The sequence below is a fragment of the Miscanthus floridulus genome, chromosome 5 (assembly GCF_019320115.1).
Source record: "Miscanthus floridulus cultivar M001 chromosome 5, ASM1932011v1, whole genome shotgun sequence".
In the NCBI taxonomy this organism is placed as follows: domain Eukaryota; kingdom Viridiplantae; phylum Streptophyta; class Magnoliopsida; order Poales; family Poaceae; genus Miscanthus; species Miscanthus floridulus.
The window spans coordinates 73,946,829-73,961,333 of record NC_089584.1 but is presented as its reverse complement, the minus strand read 5'-3'; positions in this window follow the sequence as shown (position 1 = coordinate 73,961,333).

Here is a 14,505-nt window from a genome sequence, read left to right as displayed (position 1 = left end):
CCGGCGCTGTTACTTTCATCGAGGCAGGTGGCCGGTGGCCGGTGGCAGACAGGTTGAGGACTTGGAGAGTTTTGGCTGGGTTCCTCTTCCTATCTTGGAGACTTGGACAAGGAAATTGCTTTCGAAAAACTACCCATTATTTTCTGTTAAGTTGCTTTCGTATTTGAATATATATATATAGACACACACACGATTAAATAAATTTGTATTATAGTATGTTAACGTTGTTCAAATGACGCTGGTGTAAGCACAATACTTCTCGTGCACCACATACTCGAGAGTGTATATCCAGTTTAAGCTTTTAAATTCGATAAAAAATATACATATATAGCCCCGTTCGGCTGGAGGGTTTTTAGAGGAAAGTGAACGAAAAATACTGTTCCTAAGTGAAATGTTGTGAGAGAAAAATACTGTTTCCGAATAAAAAATAAGCGGATCAAGTCGGGTTCAAGAAGCACGCGAACAGGGTCATGTTGTTAGCTTTACTGTTATGTCAAACTTATCGAAAATAATAACCTATATAATTTATCACGATTCCTACGCTTCAGATGCCTGAGAAAACGATTAGGATTCAGGCGACGGTTTCACACGTGCTCCATGCATGCGCCACGGTCCGTCCGTCCCCAGCGAGGCAGCAAACGTATTCCAGACCACAGGTATGCATACACGGCACACACATCCACCAGTTCGTATAAGAAAACGACGGCAGGTGTATGAGACACACAGCTACGTATTTACGTACTAGGCGGCCGGATTTTGTTAGATACGTGGTTTTGTCTAACGGGTTTTTATTCTCGAAACAAAATATTATAGATTATGTCTACATAAATTGTAAAGAGCAAAAACTATAATTTTAGCATAAAATATTTACAATAAACGTCGCCCGAAAAAAAGTTAAAATTTCAGGCACTTGAATTTTAGCAAGTCCCTTTACTCTTGGTACAACACAGAGAGAGACTAATTCTTGCGTCTATGGCTACAAAAGTTGTGGCTGCACGTAGTGCTATGGTCCCGTTCGGCTTGCTAAAATTTAGCTGAAAAATATTATTCTGGCTAAATTTTGTGAGAGAAAAATATTGCTCTAATTAAAAAAATAAGCTAAATAGTATAGATTATAAGGTAAGCTCAACAGAGCCTATACGTGTGTCCTGCACCATCTGACACCTTTGGCGCAAGCGAAACGTGCAGATAGCGTATCTGCTAGCTATAAAGATTTTCCAGTAGTTGTGAGATGTTGTGTCTTCCGCAGGAACCACAAACAAGAATGGTCCCGTTCCCTACAGCTTTCTTCCGCAGGAACCACAAACAAGAATGGTCCCGTTCCCTACAGCTTTCAACCGCTGATGCTGCGTTTTCAGTTGAAGTTACAGAGATTTGTAGCCCAACGTTAAAAACCGAGAGAAGTCGTCAACTTTTAAAGCAAATTAGGGGGTTTGGTTCTATGGACTAAATTTTAGTCTATGTCATATCGGACGTTCGGATATTATTTAGGAGAACTAAATATGAGTTAATTATAAAACTAATTACATAGATGGAGACTAATTTACGAGACGAATTTATTAAGTCTAATTAATCCGCCATTAGCACATATTTACGGTAGCACCACATTGTCAAATCATGGACTAATTAGACTTAAAAAATTCGTCTCGCAAATTAGCCACAATCTGTGCAATTAGTTATTTTTTTCGTCTATATTTAATACTTCATGCATGTGTCCAAATATCCGATGAGACAGGGACTAAAATTTTCCTGTAGGAACCAAACACCCCCTTAGGATCTTAACTATGTTTTCATGTATATAAATTGCTTCACATTTCTTTCTTTTCATTATACAAACAACAACATTGGTAACAACCATAACGAGGCCATCGGTTAACAAGCTTAGCTGAGAATCAAGTATATTGCGAGTAGCACAACCAAATGTAAATGTTCTAGGTAGGTTTTGCCTATCATGCACCATTTCACTTCTCTTAAAACCATCATTGGTTATGTCATTTAAAATGGACTTTTTTTTATTCATAAAAGCACGCTGGATAATTTCGAATTGTGAAAGTAAACTCCCACAAACTGGCCAAAGATGGTGATAGCATAGTAAATAATTTGGAGAAAGGTAAAATATTGTTACCCCAAATGCTCCACGATGATGGTCCATTCAAACTTTTAAAGTTTTTGCCCATCCCCATCCTCGCCCATATTCCCACTTCCCACTGACATGATCTTGGACTGAAAACTCAAAGTACAAGCTACTCTCTTTGTTCCAAATTATAAGTCGCTTTGGCTTTTTCTAAATATATGGTTTTTGCTATACACTTAAATATACACTATGTCTAAATACATAGTAAAAATAATATATCTAGAAAATACCAAAACGTCTTATAATTTGAAACAGATAGAGTATATCATTGAGTTTATTAGGTAATATTATTCAGATTCAGATTTTTAATCATTTTGCGTTGCTAGCTTCGTGCGTGACCTGTTAATAGTGTAAGTTATTTGGTTTATACGTGATTGGTATCAATTGTTGGTGGCTCTAAATACTATGTTTACCTTTTTATGTAGTTTGCAGTTTACCATATTCAAATATATATGCCGATGCCTATATTTGATCTAGAATTAGTCTCTCCATTCTAAATTATGACGTTTTGGTTTCTTTAAATACATAGCTTTTGCTATGTACTTAGATATATAGTATGTCCTATATACATAGTAATAAGAATGTATCTAGAAAAAACTAAAATATCTTTTAATAATTTGTAACGGAGGAAGTAGTATCTAAGGAATGACTTTGACAGGTAGTTTTCTTATATTATAGCTCAACAAATCCAGTAATGTTAATACCGTTTCATGGCAAAAAAAAAAGAATACCTTGCACATGTAGGTGCGTTTTACAATGTGCCATGTTACATATGCATGAACTAAAAATGTTTACAACCCAGATTTAAGGGCAGTTGTGCAACTGGAATCAGATGCATAGATTCAGAGTATGTAAACCACAACAAAACAATTATATATAAATATAATATAAAGGGAGAAAACACTGGTTCGGTCAAAATGTAAATGATTATGTACAGAGCAGTACTTCCGATGCAATCACAACCAAGCATTGAGATTGTCTGTCGGTTGTGAATTTGTGATCTAGGACTGTGCCCTGTTTCGCAGCACTACTTTCAGTAGTACTTTTTCAACGAACGAATAGTATTTTCTTCTCCCAACAAATCAGTATAAAGTCAAATTTCAGCGAAACGAACAGGGTGGCTTGGAATTTTTTTTTTGAAAGGAAAGACATTGGTAAATATTGAGATGAGTATGTGACATCCGTGCCAGTTTAGAATTTGGCCCATAGTGGCCCATATGCAAGTTAATGAGATATTGTGGAGAGTTTAGTCTCACCTTAGGTTGTTAAAGGTGGGATAGACCAACATATAAGGCTTTTAGAGTTCACCCCACCATCTCGGGGTTAATCCTTTTACGCGAAGCGAGGACGAAAGCGTAAGTGGGATGGTGGATAGGTGTGGTTCGCTCAGCGTGCAGAGTGGATTTGAGCCAGTTTGGTCTTTGGGACGTTACAAATGGTATCAGAGCCGACCTTCGCGGGCACAGGCGCGTGCGGGCCAGGGGCGCGGACATGGGGTTCATTGCGCGTGTAGGCCCTGACTTGAAAAAGAAGAAAGAGAAAAACAAAAGGCTCAAGGCAAAGGTATAAATAGTAGGAGCCATTTTATTTCAGTGATCAAGACACTTAGCGAGTGTGATCATATTTAGGTTAGATAGCCGTACTATTAAGAGGGGTGAAACTCGGGTGATCAAGACACTTAGCGAGTGTGATCACATTTAGGTTAGATAGCCGTAGTATTAAGAGGGGTGAAACTCGTATTGAAATGCGGTTATGATCACATTTAGGTTAGATAGCCGTACTATTAAGAGGGGTGAAACTCGTATTGAAATGCGATTATCAAAGTGCCACTAGATACTCTAACTCATTGCATATGCATTTAGGATCTAGTAGAGTGCTAACACCCTTGGAAATGCTTTGTGAAAATATGCTAGTACATGTGCACAAGGATGATACACTTGATAGTTGGCACATTTGAGCAAGGGTTAGAAACCTCACCGGCGGAGTTGTAGGGTCGAGATGGCGGACTAGGGGGGTGAATAGTCCTTTCTAAAATTAATCGTGTCGGCTAACCGAAATAAGTGTGGAATTAGAACTATCGGTCTAGCCAAGACTACACCCCTCTATCTATGTTCTCTAGCATCTTCCAAAAATACTAATTAAGCAACAAAGGTGCCGAGCTAACTAGAGCTCTCCTAACCAATTCTAGAAGTACGGTTACATAAACCTATGCTACTAATACTTTAAGCAATAAGGGAGCTCCTACACATGCTAGTAAGTAAAAGCACAAAGCCAACTAAGCTCACTAGCAATGCTCAATAATAAGGCAACCAATGCCAAATTAGAGAGCGCAAATACTTAGCTACACAAACTAAGCAAAGTGACTAACAAGGTTACACAAACCTAATTAGCCACACAAGGGAGCTACTTCTATGCTACACAAGCAAAAAGGTAACTAGTAAGCTACATAAGCTAACTAGTTATAAGAGCAACTACACAAGCACAATATATATGAAAGTAATTACAAGCTTGTGTAACGAGGATGCAAATCAACGGGAAGAACAAGGTTGACACGATAATTTTTCTCCCTGAGGTTCACGTGCTTGCCAACACGCTACATCCCCGTTGTGTCGACCGCTCACTTGGTAGTTCGGCGGCTAATTGGCATCACCCGCCAAGCCCGCATGTCGGGCACCGCAAGAACCTACCACAAAAGTGAGGGTAGCTCAATGACACGCTCAACTAGAGTTGCTCTTCGCGGCTCCTGCGGGGCGAGCACAATGCCCCTCACAAAGCTCTTCTCCGGAGCACCGCACAAACTTCTTGCGGGCTTCAACGGAGACCACCACCAAGCCATTTAGGAGGTGATGACCTCCAAGAGTAACAAGCACCACCGGCTTGCAACTCGAACACCTAGTGTCACTCGATGCAACCTCACGATGCAATCGCACTAGAATCGCTCTCTCATACAATCGAATGATCACTATCAAGTATATGCGAGATGAAGGGCTCCCAAGCACTACTACATAAGCCACCAAGGCTCTAGTGTGCTCAGCTACCGGCCTAAGGTCGACCATGGCTTCTATTTATAACCCTACGAATAAATAGAGCCGGTACCTCTTCACTGGGCAAAACTCGGGACGACCGGACGCTCCGGTCAGATCGACCGGACACTGGACCTCAGCATCCGGTCGTGCGATGCACGCCACGTGTCCCCTTCTTCAAACGTTGTTCATCCGATCTCAACGGTCATTTGACGACCGGATGCTCCAGCTCAAACTGACCGGACACAGCAACCCCAGCATCCGGTCGTTTCCAGTAAGGTACCGGACATGACCGGACGCGTCCGGTCGGTCGCGATCGGATGCAGCACCAGCGTCCGGTCACTTCTAGCTTCTCTGCTCTGCCTGCATCATCACATGTCACACTAACCGAACGCACTCTGTCAGCGTCCAGTCACTTCCAGCGCCAGCATCCGGTCGAAGACCGATGCCTGCATGCTCTCTGCAGCCACTGACCGAACGCAGGACCCCAGCGTCCGGTCACTGCATGACTAGCGTCCGGTGCACTCTGTGAGACCCTGTCTTTTCTGTATAGGGCGTCGGTGACACCATCGAACTATCTGCACGGACACTCCACCAGTGGAGTTTTCAACCCTTCTCACCTCCGTTCCTTCATCGAGTTGATCCACATCAACTCCAACTTCATTTCCTTTATAAATGTGCCAAAACCACCAAGTGTACACCAGCATGTGTATGTGTGTTAGTATTTTCACAATTATTTTTCAAAGGATTAGCCACTCAACTTGCCACGCCACTCAATCCTAGCGACGATGCAAAGTTAGATCACTCGAGTAGCACTAGATGATCGATATGCAAATAAGTTTGCCCCTCTTGATAGTACGGCCATCTATCCTAAACCCTGTCATAAACTTCTCTATACACCTATGACCGGTGAAATGAAATGCCCTAGGTTATACCTTTGCCTTGCGCATTCCATTCTATCTCCTCCAATGTCGATGCAACACATGCACTAACACAATCAACAATGATATGATCCACTTCATATCATCATATGATCATATTGGTTCATCGATCTTGACTTCACTTGCTTTTCACCATTGCCTTCATCCATCAGCGCCAAGTCTTGCTTAAGCTTTACCGCTATGCGGTCCATCGCTCTAAAGCCTCCGACTTGCCCTTCACGCTTGCAACCGGCCCATCAAGCTAAGTCTTGTCTTGATCTTCTTCACCTTGATCACATGACTCAATGTCATGTCTCATGTTCAATGAGCTCCTTCACCATCACATGTGTGAGCTTTGCAACATCTCCAAGTCATTTTCACCTTCATGGCATATGTTGCTTACACATATGTATCTATGGACTAATCACATGTGTATCTCATATAAACACAATTAGTCCACCTAGGTTGTCACTCAATTACCAAAACTACACAAGGACCTTTCAGGAGTATCCGTTCGTAGAGTGTGGACAGTTCGACGGTGCCACTGACGCCTTAGACAGAAAAGACAGGGGTTCACAGAGTGACCGGACGCTGGTGGTGTAGTGACCGAGCGCTGGGTTTAGAGTCTGGTCAGTAGCAGCAGTGAGCACGCGTCTCGGTCTTGTGACCAGACGTTGGCACAAAGAGTGACCGGATGCTAGCAGGGTGCGTCTGGTCAATGCTGACGTACGCTAACGTAAGGCGCGTAGAGGAAACGTTGAGTGACCGGACGCCGGGTGAGTCCGGTCGAGCATGACCGGACGTGTCCGGTCGTGAAATTTCATGTTTAGAACCTTACTAGAAACGACCGAACGCTGTGGTCCTACGTCCGGTCACTTTCTAACTGACGCGTTCAATCATTACTTGACCGTTGAGATCGGGCAATCGGCGTTTGAAGCTGATGACACGTGGCAAACATTGGGCGACCGGAGCGTCCATGTAAGGAAAATGGACCCTTGGCCCATTTACTTTGGATTTTGGTGTTTGATGACCAACACAACCAAATTGGACTAATGAATTTACAAGTATTTGTCTTGTAGTTCAATAGGGTGCAAGACGTAACTTGGATGAAGGCGACGTGATGATCCGTTGATCAACACCTCAAGTAAGACCTTTGAAGCATAAGAGAAGACCCAAAAGATCAAGCCAAGTCCAAGCATGAAGATTGGAACCAAGCCATATGCAAGATCACGAAGAAATGAGCTCACTATGGTGACTAGATGTAGGACTAGACGCTAGACAAGCAACCGGATGCTGCGACTGGACACTAGGCAAGTGGCTCGGCAAACAGACGACCGGACGCTGGACCAGACGCTGGCGACAACCGACCGAACGCAGGACAACAGCGTCCGATCAATTACAGTAAGGTTCCTGAGCGGCAAATCTATGACCGGACGCGTCCGGTGGCAGGCAACCGGACGCTGGCCAGTGTCCGATCAGTAAACTGCCGACTCAACGGTCGGGATGACCAGACACGTCTAGTCAGGACGATTCAGCATCCGGTCAGTAGCAGTTTCGTGGGAGTTCGACCCCAACGGCTACTTTCTCAGTGGGGCTTATAAATACAACCCCCAACCAGCCATTTGAGTAGTGTGGAGCTGAGGAAACATACCAAGGGTGTTGATACACTATTTTAGTGATCTCCACATGCATAGTGCTTAGTGTTTTATTAGGTGATTAGCATAAGTGCTTTTGCGAAGTGCTTAGGTTGATTAGACCACCGCTTATGCGCTTGCTCTAGGTGTTTGCCTAGTGTTTAGTGAGGTTTGCATACCTCTTGCCACCCCGTGCTTGCGAGCACAAGTGTTGTACATCGGAGGGGCTTAAAGTCTTACGAGATCACACCAACCACGTTTGTGGTGTGGCCGCTACAGTATACTGGAGGGAACAAGGCCCGCGGCATTTCGGCCGGAAGCTTGATAGTGAAGACGGCGGGGAGCATTCGAGAGAGGCTTACCGAGAGGCACATCGGAGACCCACTTGCGCGTGGGGAAGGCCCAAGGCTATCTACAGAGTCACCCGACCGGGAGCTTGGCCCTTGCGAGGGATTCCTTGCGAGGGGCTCCAACGAGGACTAGGGGAAAGCTTGCGCGCTTCTCGATACCTCAGTAAAAATATCGAAGTCGTCGACGGGAGTTTGCATATCTCTACCTTGCTCTTTAGCTTCCGCATTTACTGTAATTACCTTACTACATTTATGGTAGAGATAACATCACACTAGCAAAACCATAGTTGCACATCTAGATAGTTTATCTATTGCATAGGTTTTGCTAGGGTTAGCAAAAGAGGCCATAGTTTAGAGTTAGTTTTTTAAGTTGTCTAATTCACCCCCCCTCTTAGGCATCACGGTCCCTTCAATTGGTATCAGAGCCGGTTGGCTCATATTTGGATCCTTGGCTTAACCGCCGTTGAGCCGACGCGATTATAGAGTGGTTGGGATAGATACCGCTAGGCCTTCACAATTTGACGACACTAACTTCACATACTATAAAGCTAGAATGGCATGCCACCTTAAGGCAGTTGATTTGGGTGTATGGAGAGTCACTCGTGATGGGATAAAACTCATTAAGAATCCCGAAAAACCCACAAAGAGTGATGAAAAAGAAATGCATTTTAATACTAGAGCTAAGAATTGCTTGTTTGAATCTTTTAGCATGGATGTGTTTAACCAAGTGTTCACCTTAAATACAGCACATGAAATTTGGTTAAAACTCCAAGAGCTCCATGACGGCACAAGTAATGTCTGTGAGCAAAAACATTGTCTAGCTAAGCAAAATTATAATTCCTTTGCTATGAATGATGATGAGCTTGTTCGTGATATGTATTCTCGATTGAATCTAATTATCAATGAGCTCCATTTAATAGGATTATTGAAGCTAGATGATGCGAACATCGTGAGGAAGATCATCTCTGTTCTACCACAAAAGAAATATGCAAGCATCATCACCATCCTTCACAACATGGAGAACTTGAGCACCATGACTCCGGGCATTGTCATTGGCAAGCTAGTGGCATTTGAAATGTCACGTAAGATGGGTCAAGGAGAAGCATCTTCATCAAGAAAAGGCAAAGCTCTCGCTTGTAGCGAGAAGAAAAAGATGAAGGGCAAGAAAGCTGAGTCAAGCTCAAGCTCAAGCTCCTCAAGTGAAGAAGAAGAAGATGAGGATGATGATGATGATGAACAAGAATCAAGTGATGATGATCAATCTTCCTCGTCCACCTCCGACCTTGATGAAGAATCAATCAAACTTATCAAAAAGGTGGAGAAGATGATCGTAAGGCTCAATGTCAAGGGTGTGTCCATCCAAATTCAAGACCTCATTTTCACTAATCAAAGAAACGAGCAAAGAAAGAGAGGATGCTATGGATGCAGTGAGTTGGGGCACTTTGTGGAAGTTTGTCCAAATAAGCCCACACCAAGGCAAAGAAGAAGGCGTGCAAGAACAAAGCCCTCACATCAATAAGGTCATGGGATGATTCTTCAAGTGAAGAAGATTATCACAAGAGGCAAGGGCGCAAGCACTCATCATCAAGCTCTTCTCGTGTGTGCCTTATGGCACGAGGTATTGAAAGCTCATCCTCTAGTGAGAGCGATAGTGATGATGATTTGCCTTCTTATAATACAATTGTGAAACAAAATCTTAAATATGCTAAAGTTTGCACTAGTCAACAAAAGAAGCTCAAAAATTTAAAAGAAGAGCTAGGTAGTTCACAAGAAGCATACAAAAATTTGCTTGAATAATATGAAAATTTTGCAAATCTCAATGTTGAACTATCTACTAAAATTGAGCAACTTGAGGCTAGTGCAACAACAAATGCATGCACAATCAATGATGAGCAACTTTTAAAGAAAAATAAAAAATTAAAAGAAAAGTTAGCTAGCTCATAAAATGATTATCAAAGTTTGCTTGCTAAATTGAAAATCATGTGCAAACATTGTGATGAGCTAACTAATAAAGTTGCTAATCTTGAAGCCGTCAAAACTACCCCCACCAAGGCATCTAAAAAGAAAAGTTCTATCATTAAAAAAGATGTCTCTACTTCTTGTAATAATTTATGTATAGACTCACCTTTGTGCAATCAAGTTTGTGTTGAGAAAGTTGTTGTAGATACATGCACACAAGAGGTTGCAAAGGAAAATGAGCAACTCAAGCAAGAAGTAGCTCGCCTCACCAAGGACTTGACTCAAGTGAAAGGCAAGGCGAAGCAAACCCAACTTCATCAAGATAACACCGTCAAGGGAGTGAAGAAGCTTGATGAAGGACAAACCGTGGTTTGTTACGTATGCCACAAGGAAGGTCACAAGTCCTATGAGTGTAAGGTGAAGAATGGGGGAGGAGCAAAGAAGAAGGAGAAAAAGCAAACAAGTAAGCTCTCCAACACCTACACCAACAAGGTGGACAAGAAGGCCTCCACACCTTATCTCTTGAAGAAGAAAAAAAATGACAAGGTGGTGGCCATCAAGGTGAACAAGCAAGCCAACAATGGGGTCAAATGCTTTTGGGTGCCAAAGGAAATCATTTCTAACATGAAGAGCACCAAGAAGGTTTGGATCCTAAAAGAGAAGTGAGAAGTCCGTCGGTCGACGGGGAATTTGGAGACTTGGCAAAGTTTGGGTGCATTTTATGGGGTGCATCATGATGAACAAAGTCATTGCCAAGTAGGTTAGTGAAAACTATGGACCCAAATTCCCCTTCCCATGTTAGGTAACTAGATGTCATTACTTTCAATTAGTATTCATTTCAATGGGTATTGTTTTTCAATTAATATACTCTTAAAATATCTAGTTATCTTTCATGCCTATTGTTTGCATTCACATGCTTAAATATCTTGTCATGCATCCAATAGGTAAATTATATGGTAGGCTTGCTCGGTTTCATTATCAACCCTTGGAGCAAACCTACATGGTTTAAAATTATTTAGGAGCACGACACATAGCTTGTTTTACAATTAATTATCTAATATGTGCCAAAGTCCAAATTGTAGATAATCTCTCCCAAATATCAATTTTTCAAGTGGTATTTTGATACTTAAATCAATGTGCACAAATTTTACAAGTATTCAACACTTGTGTGCACAAATTTAGGGGGAGCTTAGTCTATATAATGTGAGAGTCAAATTTTATGATCCATTTCACTCTATACTCATGGGATCACGAAATTTGACCCTCCCTTGTGCTACTAATGTCTTTCTTTTCGGTGTTTGATGCCAAAGGGGGAGAATTTGACAGACCAAAGGCAAGCATCAAGTTGATGTCTACAAGTGGTAATGATCCGAGAAAGGGAGGAAAGTGAATTATGGATTAGTCTAAGTAATGGGAGAATTTTTTTTAGAAAGCTAGGCTTTAAATCCATAATATCATCTGGGGACATTTGCAAGGGCAAGACAAGCTTTCAAGTTAAGTTTTAATTGGTATCTGTCAATTAGTATCATACAGCCTTGCCCTTTGCATTGCATCCTAGCAAGTAGATAGTTTTTAACTTCCAAATTCTCATTATTTGCTTGCTTTGGTCCTGTTGGCATCAATCACCAAAAAGGGGGAGATTGTAAGGAAAATGGACCCTTGGCCCATTTACTTTGGATTTTGGTGTTTGATGACCAACACAACCAAATTGGACTAATGAATTTGCAAGTATTTGTCTTGTAGTTCAATAGGGTGCAAGACGTAACTTGGACGAAGGCGACGTGATGATCCATTGATCAACACCTCAAGTAAGACCATTGAAGCACAAGAGAAGACCCAAAAGATCAAGCCAAGTCCAAGCATGAAGATTGAAATCAAGCCGTATGCAAGATCGTGAAGAAATGAGCTCACTGTGGTGACCGGATGTAGGACCGGACGCTGGACAAGCAACCGGACGCTGCGACCGGACACTGGGCAAGTGGCTCGGCAAACAAACGACCGGACGCTGGACCAGACGCTGGCGGCAACTGACCGGACGCAGGACAGCAGCGTCCGATCAATTACAGTAAGGTTCCAGAGTGGCAAATCTATGACCGGACACGTCTGGTGGCAGGCGACCGGACGCTGGCCAGCGTCCGATCAGTAAACTGCCGGCTCAATGGTCAGGACGACCGGACGTGTCTGGTCAGGACGATTCAGCGTCCGGTCAGTAGCAGTTTCGTGGGAGTTCGACCCCAACGGCTACTTTCTCAGTGGGGCTTATAAATACAACCCCCAACCGGCCATTTGGGTATTGTAGAGCTGAGGAAACATACCAAGGGTGTTGATACACCATTTTAGTGATCTCTACATGCATAGTGCTTAGTGTTTTATTAGGTGATTAGCATAAGTGCTTTGCGAAGTGCTTAGGTTGATTAGACCACCGCTTATGCGCTTGCTCTAGGTGTTTGCCTAGTGTTTAGTGAGGTTTGCATACCTCTTGCCACCCCGTGCTTGTGAGCACAAGTGTTGTACATCGGAGGGGCTTGAAGTCTTGCGAGATCACACCAACCGCGTTTGTGGTGTGGCCGCCACCGTGTACCGAAGGGAACAAGGCCTGCGGCATTTCGGCCGAAAGCTTGATAGTGAAGACGGCGGGGAGCATCTGGGAGAGGCTTGCCGAGAGGCACATCGGAGACCCACTTGCGCGTGGAGAAGGCTCGAGGCTATCCACGAAGTCACCCGACCGAGAGCTTGGCCCTTGCGAGGGATTCCTTGCGAGGGGCTCCAACGAGGACTAGGGGGAAGCTTGCGCGCTTCTCGATACCTCGGTAAAAATACCGGAGTCATCGATGGGAGTTTGCATATCTCTACCTTGCTCTTTAGCTTCCGTATTTACTGTGATTTCCTTACTACGTTTACGGTAGAGACAACATCACACTAGCAAAACTATAGTTGCACATCTAGATAGTTTATCTATTGCATAGGTTTTGCTAGAGTTAGCAAAAGAGGCCATAGTTTAGAGTTAGTTTTTTAAGTTGCCTAATTCACCCCCCCTCTTAGGCATCACGGTTCCTTTAGTCCGGTCACCCCGTGTTGTGTCCAGTGAAGGAGTACAACGACTCTATTTCATGGAGGCTTCTATTTAAGCCCTATGGCCGACTCAAGCTCACTTTCTTGGCCATTTGCATTGACATAGCAACCTTGTGAGCTTAGCCAAAGCCCTCCCACTCATCTCCATCATTGTTTCATCATCATTGTGAGGTTGGGAGAGAATCTAAGTGCATTGCTTGAGTGATTGCATCTAGTGGCACTTGACATTCGTGTTTCGCTACGGGATTCACTTGTTACTCTTGGTGGTTGCCGCTACCTAGACGGCTTGGAGCAGCGAGGATCATTGAGCGGAGGTTGGTGATTGTCTCCGGCTCCAATCGTGGTGATTGTGAGGGGTCTTGTGCCTTCCCCGACGGAGAGCCAAAAGGTAACTTTAGTGGATTGCTCGTGTCATTGAGTTACCTCACTTATGGGTAGGTTCTTGTGGTGTCCAATTGTGTGAACGAGGTTCGTGCAACACCTCTTAGCTGCCGAACCACCAAGTGTTGGTCGGCACAACGGGGACTAGTGTGCCGGCAAGCACGTGAACCTCGAGAGAAAAATTGGTTGTCTCTTGCCCTTTGGTATTCTCCCGGTGATTGATTTAGTATTTATCTTGTGATTGGTTCACTCCTCTACACGACGGTATAATCACCCTACTCACTCATTTATATTCTTGCAAACTAGTTGTGGCAAGCTCTTTAGTGTAATTAGAATTGAGAGATTGCTTTGTTATTTTAAGTTCATCTAGTGGAGCTCTTTAGAGTAGTAAGATTGAGAGTTCTTAATGAGTAGTAACATTGCAAGTTGTGTGCCTAGTAATCATTGCAACTAGAATTGTTGGATAGGTGGCTTGCAACCCTTGTAGAGCTAGAGCAAGTTTGCATTTCGCTATTTATCATACTAATCAAATTGCTCTAGTTGATTTATAGATTTTTAAATAGGTTATTCATTCCCCTCTAGCCATATTAGGACATTTCAGGCACTGGGCGCACGGTTGTGTGTGCTAAGATGGAACGTTCCTGGTCATCGTTTGCCCGGTTATGGGTGTGTTGGGTCGACGAGGATGTCGGTTCCTTTGAGAGGGGTGTATATGACAACCGGCTCAGTTTGAAATTTGGTCCATAATGACTCATATGCAAGTTAATAAGATATTATAGATAGTGCAGTCAGGATAAACCAACATATAAGGCTTCTAGAGTCCATCCCCGGGTTAATCCTTTTACGCGAAGCGAGGACAAAAACATAAGCGGGATGGTGGTAGGTATAGTTCGCTCAGCGTGTAGAGTGAATTTGAGCCGTTTGGACTCTGGGGCGTTACAGAGTAGAATTATCATTTCATGAGAATTTTAAGTCTGCATAAATCCTTTCTAGAATTTAAAGCCACATATGTTTTATGATACTTCATATTTC